Source organism: Oxyura jamaicensis, chromosome 1, assembly GCF_011077185.1.
Source record: "Oxyura jamaicensis isolate SHBP4307 breed ruddy duck chromosome 1, BPBGC_Ojam_1.0, whole genome shotgun sequence".
In the NCBI taxonomy this organism is placed as follows: Eukaryota; Metazoa; Chordata; class Aves; order Anseriformes; family Anatidae; genus Oxyura; species Oxyura jamaicensis.
This window is the reverse complement of record NC_048893.1, coordinates 81,603,821-81,617,491: the sequence shown is the minus strand read 5'-3', so window position 1 is coordinate 81,617,491 and position 13,671 is coordinate 81,603,821. Positions and strand designations below refer to the sequence as shown.

The window sequence follows — 13,671 nt, the reverse complement described above, 5'->3', positions numbered from 1 at the left end:
CCACTGGGTGAAATGGAAAGTGAACAAGTGGCCGTGTGGTACTGAGCTGACCACCACACCAAGAGGTAAGACTCAAGAAAAAACAAAGCTGGAATTTGTATGGCCAACAGATTTCAAGAAACTACAACTACAGAAAGTTTTTTTTTTTTTTTCTCTCTTTCCCTTTTTACTCTGTCTGCTGTGCTCTAACACATGAATGTTACAACACACTTCACATCTATCCAAAAACCTTTTAAAGAAGTTCCCTGCCAGACTTTTTACATGACAAAAAAGTCTGCACCAAGTACTAAAGAAAGGCAGGGTAGACTCGCAACATGGCACTGCTAAAACAGTTCTGATTAGGCAGACTACAGAGGCCACAAATTTAAGGAAACATTTAAGGAAACAGTGTTCACATGGATCTCTCATTATCAAAATGCACTCTAGGTCAATGCAGGCCTGCAACAACCAACTCAAGGAAACCAGCCTAAAAGAAAAGACAACCACGAAGCCACCATCTCCAAGGAAAGTCATATACAGCAGGCCTAACTGGCATCTGTAACCATTCTCACCCTTCAATCTTATGCAATGGCTGAAAAAGAAATGCTTTATTAAGTAGAAAAGACAGCAGATGAAAGACCTAAAAGTGGAATGCTCATCAGTTCCTTTAAAATAAAGATAGGTTTTTAATACTTCCTAAACCAGTGACACAAATATAAAGGAATCTATTAGAGATTCTTCTTCTTGTTTACATGGTCAATCTACAGATAACACCACCAACCATTAAAGTTAAAGAAAGTGTTAAGATTGCTTGAAGAAAAACAAGTAGCTACGCTGTTATTGAAGACAACTGCGTTATATCCTCATTGTAGGCTTCCAGTACCTAAAGGGGGCCTACAAGAAAGCAGGAGAGGGACTCTTCGTCAGGGAGTGTAGTGACAGGACAAGGAATAATGGCTTTAAACTAAAAAAAGGGCAGATTTAAATTAGATATTCAGAAGAAATTCGTTACTCTGAGGGTGGTGAGGCACCAGAACAGGTTGCTCAGAGAAGCTGTGGATGCCCCTTTCATGGGAGCAGAGGAATTAGATGATATTTAAGGTCCCTTTAAACCCAAAGCATTCTATGACTCTATATCATAAAATAAGCAAGTATCTCTATGTCAAGGCATCCCAGCTATGGAAGTAATTTACACTCCCCAAACCCAGCTTCCCTTCATCAGCATTAGAAAGCTAAAATACATATTTAGTTATGCATGGAGACTAGAGATCTGGATGTAAGGAAATGGATTTTACTTTTAAACAGCAAGACCATGGGCTGACGTCACTGATGGATAAAACTTTAAGATTCTAACAAACCTTTTGTGGCAGAAACAGTATTTGTCAGAGTGACCAAATACCCAGTTCTCATTTATTTCATGGCCCTGGACAGACATCATCTGCTAGAAGTAGAACCTGCTTCTACTGGTGCAGAACATCTTTGATTACCGGTGTGTTTCACCAGGGGAATCAATCTGCAGAAGGAATCTAAGAGGAGCACAGTCTTGAGAGGATAATTCAAAGTTCAAAGTTAAAATTCCTCTCAAGTGGGTGATCTGGACTTCAGCACGGTACAGCACTACAGCCACACTATCTGGAATGTGCTCCAGCGCAGAGCAGATCCTGCCTATACTGATGCAGTGACTCCAGAAACAAAAGGGGAAATCTCAAACCTCCTCAAGGAAAACCCCCCTGGCATGCTTTGAATCTAAAAGATCATCATTGTTGGAAGGTATTTTAATCTCTAGTACGGGAATGAAAATGCTTCCTTGATAAACTCAACATGGTATTAAACAGAGAGTTATTACAGTCTTAAAAAAATATTCTCGTTATCCATAGTCTTGCCTGGCCAGCTTGAGAGGGGCTAAAACATGCAGACTGGGCAAGACTATACAGATCTAAAGAAAGTATAGCAATTTCTATCCAAAAAGATTCAAAGAATCTAATTTAAACTGCAGCAACAGGATTTCTTAATGTGATAGACAATTACAGACCTGGCAGAAAAATATACAACATGAAAATTAAAAGCAAACAATTATCAAACCAGTTGTCTTTATCTTTAATGAGGCTGTGGCAATAAAGCTGCCGCTACTGAAGCATACCACTTGTAAAATATCTTAATGACTCACAATGAACAAGATAATGTTTAAGAAAATGAATTAAACTTTTGAACAGAATTTAATTCCACTGTGAAAACAAGTGCCTCAGAATTAGTCAATGAAACAATACATTTCATACAAAACTGCAACGTATGATTTCAGCTCAGCCTTAAAATGCACTGAATAAGCCTTTAAGTATCCATGGAGAAACCAATTGTGTTTAAAATTTTAGATTAATTAAAAAAGCAGAACAAAACACTAGGCTTGTTGATTGCTTAGTTCTGTTAATTTGCTGATAATAGACAGCATGAAAAGGAGTCCTTAATCTTTTCTACCAGACACTTAAAGTATTTTAGCATATAAACAACATTAAATAATTGATTATAATGCTTTCCTTTATTTTATAAATGATGAAGTAATAGGAATGAAGCATTGAAGTGTATGCTAAGTCTGTGTTCTTTGAATCTATAGAAAAGGGAACCTACGGGTGGATATTAGCAATTAAACTGCTGTTTAAATAGCTGTGTCCTAAAGACTCACATTTAAAATCTTTGCCTAAGAATTTATACTACAGTAAACCTGTTTCTTCACTTCACGTCACCTGATTGCTTTGCTTCGCTTTCCAGATAAAACCTCCTTGGTCCCCCAGCTTAATTCAAAATTCATACAAGTGCTAAATGCAGTCCCTCTAGTACAAAGCCTGAATATGCAGAGAACTGATTTTAATAGGGCTTGGCATATAAGTATCAGACTGTTTTGATTTTCTCTATCATCAAGTTTCTCCATCATCTCTCTCTCTCTCTCTCTTTTTTTTTTTTTTTTAAGCATAAACACAAAACTTTATTACTGTAGACAAAAGGAGGAACTAATGGATTGTGTGTAGACTATAATTAAGACTAACACTGGAACTATGATCTAAGTTAGTTAGTGTAAGGATGAAACCTAGTGATAACCAAAAGGCTTCTGGGTGAGAAGAAAAAGATCAGAATAAGCTATGGAGTAAGAAAGCAACAAGGGAGAGGAGATGGCATTAAACTGAGTACAAAGGAGGAACATGAGGGGATGGAAGTATGTCAGAGAAGAGGCAGGAATGACAGACAAGAAGTGAGGTGATGGCAATGAGCTACACATATGAAACAATCAAAACTACATAAAAATACAGATCTGGAGCAGCTTCATTTTGAGAAATCGGGAAATGAAATTCTAAAGGGAAGAGTGTGAACAATGGCTCAGAAGTTTGCAGAATAAATGCAGGTAGTACCCAGTTAAAAGCAGCAGTAAACAAGGTAAGACTAATATCTGACAGTAAATAAGAGCACAGTATCATCTGGATTCAGGAATGGTTGTGTGACCTGCGTTCCTGTACCTTACATACAAAGCAAGTTAAGTACTGACCCTTCAAGATGATAAATATAGAAGTTCTCATGGATAATTTTAAAGATTTTTTTTTTTTTAACCAGCTATGCAGTAAGAAAAGCATCACAAAAACCACACTTCTAAGTCATGATGTCGCACAAACTTTTCCATCTTCAGATAAACAAAAACATGGGCCACTTCTACACACTTTGGTCCAAACCACCTCATACATTTTTTCTAAGTTGAAGGAGAACTAATTTCAGTTGGGTAGCCATGTAACTTCATCAGAATGGTGCAAACCTTGAATGAATAATGTCTGATTGAAGACAAAGTATACTAGGCACAGTCATAATGCTGCACTCGCATGGTTGAGCAGCTTCTGAATTACAGCTGCCTCACAGCAGGCTTCAGATAACAGCAAAGTATAATTGCATCTGCCTCGAATCCTGTATGCATGCTCATGCTGCTGTCCTTACCTATTTAAAGTTCAAGTATACTAATCCTTATTTAGTTGTCACGCCTGTTTACTTAATATTGAAACACCATCCAAAATACACAGTCTTAACTTCTTTTCCATATTGAATGCTCTGTATGTAATTCCAAATTATAGGAAAAGTTAAAATTCAGGAATAACAGTCCTGCAATCTAAATAATTACCAAATCAAAACAAATGGAAACCCAAACATTCCCAATGGGAAACGTATTTTTTGTTCCTCAGAGCAAATCACCTGGTTTATATGAGAAAAGCTAGAGATGTTGGTACTAGACATCATAAAAATTCTCCATATGATCTTGAACCTTGAATTCTAATGATTTAATTTCCTCCTTACTATTTGACATAGATGTGAACCTCGCTGTTCTATAAAGCAGGTTACAGAAATAAGATGTGCTTGTCTAATCTCACTTTGCATTTGCATTTAATTATATTATTTTTCTAAAGGTTTTCAATCTTCTGAATAACAACATAACATTTAGCACCATCAGTTCAGAAATGTAAAAATAAAAAAAAAGCTACTGAGATGACTGGATCTAAATAGGAAGTACAGGGGTTAATACACACTGGGCAAGAAGCATTTCATGTGAATACTGTAGTATTAAAAGGAAGAACAGAAGATAACAGCTTCTTATGTTGAAATACCCTCATATGCATAGGCACACATGAAAATTTGACAAAACAGTAGTAATGTTCAAAAATGTTCTTAGCCAACTACAGCTGCTTTTATGGCACCAGCACTGTGAGCAATTAAGAGCAAATGCACAGACAAATTGCATCCTTCATGCAGTCATTTGCAAGTTTTAGAGGAATTAGAGCCATATTCTGAATAAAACACCACCTCTATTGCAGTGGAGCAAAGTAATGTTTACAAAATACTACTTGCCCAATTAGCAGCATCAGCAGATATTTAAATTAGATGAACTGAGGAAGAGTCAAGAGTCATTATAGAGGGACGTTATATGTTAGCATCAACGTTAGTCTAAGAAGTCAACCAACATATGGATAGAGAATAGATATGGAAGATACGTGAGAACAACCATTAACAAAGGCTCTTAAGAAAAAAACTGTCACAGTATAATAGAAAATTATTGTCTCACAAGTGGATATTTATTTAAAAAATTATTTTAAAAAATAGGAAAGTACAAATAAACAATTACTGTGAGGGGAAATCACCAGTGAGGTCATACAGAGATGAATGCTTGGATACATGCTATTCCACATATTAATAAATCATTTGATCAGTGGGTGGCATCCCTGCCTGTGGCAGGGAGGGTGGAACTGATGATCTTTAAGGTCTCTTCCAACCTGAGACATTCTCTGATTCTATGATTTGGAAATGCTGTACACACTGGATGAGGATACTGAAAGGAATGCTACCGCAAAGAAGCCCTCCTATATTAATATTTGAGACTCCATAAGCTGCCTGAAAAATGCAAAATACAGTTAAAAAAGGAACAGTGAACAATCAGAACAGAAAGTTCTCATCTTCCTCTCAACAGAAAAAGTTGAAAACATACAGAGAAAAGAGACAGCAATGTATAGAGAGTAAAAACACCTACGTATGAGAAATGGCCTTGACCAATACTCTCCATATAAGACAGACACAACTGAGGCTACGTACAGTTCTACAAACTCATGAGAGGGAAGGAGAAGATTAATCATGGATATTTTCTACAGATTTTGCTTCAATACTAAAATCAGTCACCTATTACAGTGTGCAGACAATTAAAAACTAAAAAAGTTCAGAAGTTCAAAACGCAGAACAAAACTGGAACCACGAGATATTGTGGGTGCTCTTAAGTTTGTATAAAGTCAAAACCAGATCAGATACAATAATGGAAAAATAAACTAAAGGTTAAGTAAAACTTGTTGCTTCTGAGTCCAGAAACAGAAACACCACACAAAATTCTGTAAGCCCAGGCAGTACTAGGAGAAACAGACATTTACCATGCGCTTTTCAAGTTCTTACATTTTGTCCCTAAGCACCCATTGTTTTCAATTTTTGGTAGAAGAGTAATTTTCATGTTTGACCGTTCATCCAGCCTGAGGAAATTTTTCTTGCATTATCAGCACACTGTTCTGATTCCAGATTAGGCCAATTATGTAATTTCTTAAAATTTTATGTTTCCAAAGTTTGTGTTACTGAGATAAAAAAAACCAACACATTCACAGTGCATATAATGTTCAACATTGTCTCAGTGTAGCCACTCACTATTGATTTTGCAGAGATCATTGCTGCACATGGCTGTCTGAAGGCCAGTTTCATTTACTTCAAATAGATTTTCTATCAAATCTATCAAATAGATTTTCAATCTTTTTTTTTTTTTTTTTGAAATACAGAGATCAGGCTGAAATTTGCATCATGCAATTAGCTCCCTGCACTAGCTAGTGTGAGCAGTTTCTTTCCCCTTTCATTTGCCGCTATAAAGATAAGACTACTATTCACAAAGTATTTTGCATCATAGCGATAAGAAGCCAAGAACCTATTTGTTTACACATATACAGCATTCTTTTTTTTGCTCTAATTTATCCTCCACACAGAATCAGAGGCTGAAGGCATACACAGAAAAAGGACACTGATAAAACGTTGTTTCTATTGTCTGCCTTTACCTTATAATTTTTACAATGAGAAGGCACCACGAGTTTTTAACCATATTCCCAAATGGTCATCCCTTTGTGTGATACACCCCTTTGGGTATATGATCTAGTTTCCTCCTAGTAAAACAGTATTTTGTCTCCATTATTTTTATATATTTGTTGGTTATTTGATGGCCAAAAATACAGCAAAATGGAAGGCCCGCAAAACCTCACGCTCAGTTACACGAACATGAAAAGTTAATGACAAATAATCAGACAACAGCAGACAATAGTGTCAGCGCAGTTCAAGGAGCCCAATAACCAATACAATGGAAGAAGACAAAAACATCTAATAAACTAATGAATATTTTTCCAGAGTAGTACAAAAAAACACCTTAAAAATCTTGTAGTACTACCAAGAAGTATTCCACCTCTTATTTTCTAGATCACAGACTGCACAGAGAAATAGCATGACTCTCCTAAGCTATATTGTACTTGCCAGAAATACTGGGACAATAACTCCTTTGCCTGACTCAGCTTATTCTTGCAACCACCCCACGTCTTTGCAGTCTGACAAATGCATTTTCTCCATGGGTCTTGGGAGCATTGCTACTCCTGCTCTCCAGCACCGTAGAGAAATGCACTGACAGTTCTCCATTGCTTAGCAACAAAGAGATCTGAGAGGAGAGCTTCCCACGCTGGTGCAGCAGTAGTTGGCCACAGGCTCTGCCAGGCAGGCAGCAGCACGCTCTCTTTGGTAGCAGGCAGCTGGCTCAGCAATGTTCTCCTGGGTCTCGTGGGTTTATCACTTGTGCTGGTAGCAAAAGGCTGAGATGGGCTGTGCTGTGAGCCAGGCAACAGGATGCATGAAACAAGTGGGTAGAAACCACGTAATCAATTGGCAAGTTAATGAAAAAAAAATAAGTTCATCTTACTAACTGTCCCAACTGAATCCTCAAGTTGTTTGCAGTAATGTAACTTGCTTTTTAACCCACATTACAGATCAAAGTTTCATTTTTTTTTCCAAACATATGAACCAGAAGCACATTATATGTCACTCAATATGCCAGACAGAAAACCCTTATAAAAGAGAAAACATTGTATTTGGTCATGTGTTAGGAGAGAGATATGGCACTGCATTGCAGCCTTAAGGCTTTACTAGGTAAAACAAAGGCAACAATGCAAATGCAAACACAATGTAAATTCATACACTATTTTCTCTTTTTCCTAGAATACAACATTTCAAAACACAGCTGGCAGATGCTGCAGATTAAATTGACCATTTGCATAGCACGTGAGATAACAGAAGCATGAAAGCAGAATAGAGGCATGAGACAGTTCTAGCATGACAGAATATGAAGCAATAGTTTTGTCAAATGTGCATGAGAACAGGCCTGTCTGTATGCAAATGTCTGATAATTAAAAATTCCACATAGTTATCCCTAAGTAAAGATCTACTGACACCCTTGAAAATATATTTAGACACGTATCTACGCGTGTGTACATTATCAGATCATCTTCATATAATACAGCTCATCTCTAGACAGAAATAGTCCAAGTGCAAAGTTTAGAAATGCTCCTCTAGTAGTATGAAGATGATTATAATTTTGCAAGAGTTTGTATCACTACTTTATCAAATATAACAACATGACAAACCGCACATCTTCATTTTATTCTTAGATAAGATTGCTCCAAACCCACAAATTGATTTCAGAGCTCTCATTTCAAAAAGCATCAGGTCAGATGACAAACAGTGATTTCTATTTATGCTGAGGCCAGCGTGAGTTGCTAAAGATTATGCTTTTTTTTTTTTTTTCCCCCATTCGGGTTCATTCAGATTCTCATTCAGTTGCTCACGTTCTCAATTTTTTTTTTTTTTTTAAATAAAAATTGAAGACTGATACAAACCCCTTAGTATTAACAGCTCAATTTAAATCCTATCAAAGGGTCTTCAAAGCTTGTGCAACAGTAATTATTTAATGAGATATTGAACAAAAAGGTGCCACAAATACACAATTTAAATCCCTGAATCATATCTGGCCTGAGTAATTTTAACAATGTTTCCAAAAAATGTTCACCTATTGGTCACCAACCAAGTGCAGGGTCAAATCACCTTTAAAAAGTTATTGTGATCCCCAAGAATGAACCCAGGCAAGATTACAATACAACAAGGCAGTCTCAAAATACTAGCAACTGATGTGGTTTTAGCTAAACCCTGAAAACCTTGCAAAGTAAGCTTAGGGATTGTCGTATTTGCTCATTATCTACATGCATCATTTCCCACCAGCCTTCCAGTCTTTTTTTTTTTTTTTTTTTTTTTTACATCCTTTGTGTTCTAATGAGAACTTGACCCAGATACCATGCAACCCCACCTCTACAATAACACCACGAGGCTGTCAAATTATTTCAGCAGCTTAAGCTGCCCAAAATTATTTTTTTAAGGTCAGCTGCAAAAAACATCAAATCAAAGTTAACTGAAAAGTTATACCTCCTCTCTGCTAAGGCAGAAATAAATGACAAATCTATGATTTTTAAAAGCAGGCAGCTTTCACAAATAAGCAGATAAACTGTGTTTCACCAATACAGAACCTATAAGGGTTCATATCATGTTATCTACATGTAAGTATCTTTAAAAGCCCATCAATTGCCAGTTACACTTTTCAAAAGCAGCACCATAGTATTAATGCTTTGACTCCACTGCTGAAAAGGCACTGTTCAAGGTTTTGGCTAACTGACTACACAGTTTGATAGGCAACACTTTTAGCAGACTCTACTTTACAGTTTACAGTCATAAGGGTCAGACACCTCAGAAGTAATGTCAAGAGAGTCTAGTTGCAGGTCACCTAATGTAACCTCAGGAGGCTTTGTTTTAAGAGTCAAACTACTAACTGGGGCAGCCCACAAATGTTCGTGCAGGCATGCTTCAGTGAGGCACTGAGAATATTGCTTTGAAGTTTATCACCTCCTCTTATTTATTTTTTTAATGACTTAGAATTAAGATTTATTAGAGCAGTGAAGGCCACCTCATCTCCCCTTCTCTCACTCAATCCTGAACCCTGTTAGACCATGTGATGCTGGGAACACTGAAGTTCATCCTGGCATAGGTATCAATACACACTATCTCAGAGGGAAAAAGGAGTCCAGCAGGGAAGACTGAGGCCTTATTTACCTTTTATACTGAATCACATTTACCTCATTTGCAAGATTCAATGCAAAAGGATGCTGTGTCAACCAGGGGTACCACCTCCTTGCTAAATCTCATAGACATGCTATGAATTGAGATGGAAGTACAACAGGCTCCAGTAATGGCAGAAAATAGTTTGGGTCAAATAATCTTTGGGATTAACAATAAAAGCAGCTTTTGCTGAGCTGCTTTTTATTAAAAATAGAATCAGATTTCAAAAAGAGTTCTGTAATGCTTCTATAAAGGCAAATACCACTGGGAATGGTGTCATCATTGGTAATAGAGACTGGTAACGTACTAGCAGTAGCAATACAGCCTGGATAGTCCTTGATACAAGAGCAACTGATTTTTTTTTGCCCTTCTCCATCAACCACCCACCAAGTCAACAATATCTGATGCTATTTTAGATTTGATATATCCTGAGGATATTACAGAAAAGTTTTCCATTGAAATAGCCTTTAACAGATCAATCATAACATGATTTGGCTAAAAATTAAATGGCACAAAATAACATCTGGATTTCAAAAGGACCAGCACTCAGACAATTGGCTGGGAGAATTAGCAGGAACAAGAGAATCACAGAACTGAATGTGGGAGAAGTCTACAATTTCTTTCAGACAACGTTAAAACTACAAAGAATAAGCATTCCAAACGCGAATAAAGTAGGTCCTCCATCCTCATTAGGAGATATAGGAGAGGTGAAATGAAAAAAACTAGAGTAAAACAGTAATTTATCCAAAAAAATCCAAATAATTCTAAAATATTGCATCAGCCACATTAAAAATGCTTGCCATATGAAGAAAAAAAACTCATTTCACATGCTGAAATAACATCATTTTTAGCAAATTAATCAACAGAATTGCACGTTAATTCAGCCGCAAAGATTACACAATTATACAGGTGAACACTGACAATTTTCATAACAACTTAATCAGCTGGAAAAAATATACAGAGAAGCCATGATTTAGAGATGACAGACAACTAGGTAAAAAGCAAATTACATCACGGGATGCCTCCAAAGAGATTTTTTTCTGATAGAAATTCAAAGTATTGCCAATTTACAAGGTAGCAATGAGAAATTGCCTAAGCATACTCCACAGTACTCTGAAAACCTAAGAAATGTCTTTGTCACAGCAGAAGCCTGTTGCTCTCTGCTCTTCCCTGCAGTCTCACGTTATCTCCTTGCACTATGCTCAGTGCTGACTGAATTTTTCACTCTTCAAACTCCCCGTCCATTCCAGATGCTTTTTTCTCCTGAGCATGCTAAATTGTTCACCTTCCCCCCCAGACCCCATCATTTTCTTTATAAAGGAATATAGAGAAGTAAAACAAATAGCACCTTTCACACCATACTGAAGTGTAACAAAACACGTTCCAGTGCATGAACAAAAGCAATCAATGCCAGACTCCAAGCCATTTGTTTGCAGTAAAAGTGAATAGTCCTTGTTGATGGCAGGGCTGGTATACAAACTGAAGTTACTCTCCTATGAATTTAAAAAGCCTTCCATGCACTATAAGGTGTTTTTTTTGTTGTTGTTGTTGTTTTTGTTTTCTTTGTTTGTTTGTAAAGTATTTCTGAAATATTCTGAAAAAAATTGTAAAGTATTTCTGAAATTTTCTCTTTTTAGAAGATCGCACTCCATTGCTGAGAGCAGGGGAAAAAAAGCAGAGTGCCTTGTTCTCCCTTCACCTTCCAGTATATGTTTTTTAAGGTTGAAGTTCACCATACATGTAAATTTGACAAAAAACAGCTTGAATATAAATAACGTTATAATATAGCTTGTTAATTTGGTAAGATATAAGAATGGTTTCAAGATAAAATTTATGGGGAATAATAGCAGGGAGAGACCCCCAAAAAATCTAAAAATCCTTTAAGTATTAAAAAGCTTTTGAAACAAGTAATTTGACTCATTGGTTGGAATAAGTTTCCTCTGGAAGGTTTCCTAATCTGTATTTCTATCATCCACAAGAAACAAATATGAGGTTTAAAGCAGGATAAATAAATACCGATTATAATGAGAACCAACCTCATACAATGTCATTAGCCGATTACATTATCATAAAAGCCAATAAAAAATCTTGATTTCAAGCAAACATAATAAATACTAAAATACTTAAGGTATACACTGCATAATTGCACTCTTTGTTGATGTAGAAAATGGTTAAATGATAAAATTTGTACCTTTTTCAGATACCACAGAATAGATGAACACAGTGTGAAGCTCTCCAGAGTTTTTAAAACAAACAAAAAACCAACACCCTACAGTGTTAAAAGAGCTCCCTTTTGTGCATTTCAAAATAAATGCACGAACTTCATTGGTCAGTCATCTTAGGCGTTGTGTATTCTGGACCGGTCCAGGCTTAACCTTGCAGTGGTTTCACACTGATGGTTGGAGGAACTTCACCACATGGCTCTCTCACTCCCTCTCCTCAAATGAAAAGGGGGAGAAAATAAAAAGGAAAAGGGCTCAAGAGCTGAGATATGGACAGGGAGATTGCTCACCAATTACTGTTGCAGGCAAAACAGACTTCAGCATATGAGAGAGTAATATAGTTTATTGCCCATTACTAAGCAGCTAGAGCAGTGAAAAACTAAAAGCAAATTAAAAACACCCCCACACACAATCACACACCCTCGTGTACCTCCTCTGCCTGAGCAGCGCAGGGGAACAGCAAATGGGGGCTGCAGTCAGACCCTAAAACCTCATCTCTGCCACTTCTTCATGGTCACTCAGTGTCCCTGCTCCAGTGTGGGGTCCCTCCCATGGGATCCTGTTCTTCCTCAACTGATATTGCATGGACTTTCCACAGGCTCCAACAGGGGTCTATACCACAGGTGGCAGCTGCTACCAGACCCCCTGCTCCACTACAGGCTCCTCTCCACATGCTGCAGTTCTGACCCAGAGTCTGCTCCCGCAGGGACTCTCCATGGGCCGCAGCCTCCTCCAGGCCACATCCACCTGCTCCAAAACAGGATCTCCACGGGCTGCAGCGTGGAGATCTGCTCCATGTGGGACCCATGGGCTGCAGGGGGACAGCCTGCTCCACCAGGGGCCTCTCCACAGGCCACAGGGGAACTTTGACTCCAGTGTCTGGAGCACCTCCTGCCCTACTTCTGCACTGACCTTGGGGTCTGCAGGGCTGGTGCTCACTCCTCGCTCTCCCAGCTGCTGTTGCTCAGCAGTTTTTTTCCCTTTCTTGAATCTGCTCTCATAGAGGCATGTTCAGTGTTACTCATTGGCTCAGCTCTGGCCAGTGGTGGGTGAATTTTGGAACTGGCTGGAACTGACCCTTATCTAACATGAGGCAGCTTCTGGGCTCTTCTCACAGCGGCTACCCCTGCAGCCATCCACTACCAAAACCTTGCCACGTAAGCCCAATACAAACCTTAATCACTAACTCCAACGTTATGTGTTTTGTTACACCAGAGAATGAACCTAGAAAGCTTCCAGGGCTCAGTCCTCAACAGTCACAACTACTTCTTTTATACTGTCAGTCTTACGAAATTGGAGACAACAAATAGATTTCTTTCCTAGTATGAGCACCAATAAAATACTTGCTATTTTCCACAATTCCACTTATTCTGTCTTAAGGCATATAAACTAAAAAAAAGCAGTACTGCTGCAGATTGATGAGATTTTAAGGAAGAAAAGTCCATCTGGTTATCTATTCTGATCACACATGCAACGCATACTATTCAGTTTCTTGATCTTTACCTTCTTCATGTTTCATACTGTTCAAAATGCCATTCGTAACACATTCACACTCCATTGCTCAAATATTCTCACTTCATCCTTCGAACTTCTTCAAACCTTTCCACTACCCTCAAATTTCTATATTTTTCAACTTTTCTTTCTTTCATTCAGGTCTACATAATCAGGATCCACAAGTCACACATCAGGTAACAACATCACTCTTACCTATACTTTTTTTTTTTAAGCT

General features: G+C 37.7%; 1 protein-coding gene across 2 annotated transcripts in view; it reads right to left on the bottom strand.

Annotated features, from left to right (window-relative positions):
* MAN1A2 (mannosidase alpha class 1A member 2) overlaps positions 1 to 13,671 on the bottom strand; it is a 134,741-nt gene that overhangs the window by 73,945 nt on the left and 47,125 nt on the right. The gene's annotated exons all lie outside the window — the stretch shown is intronic.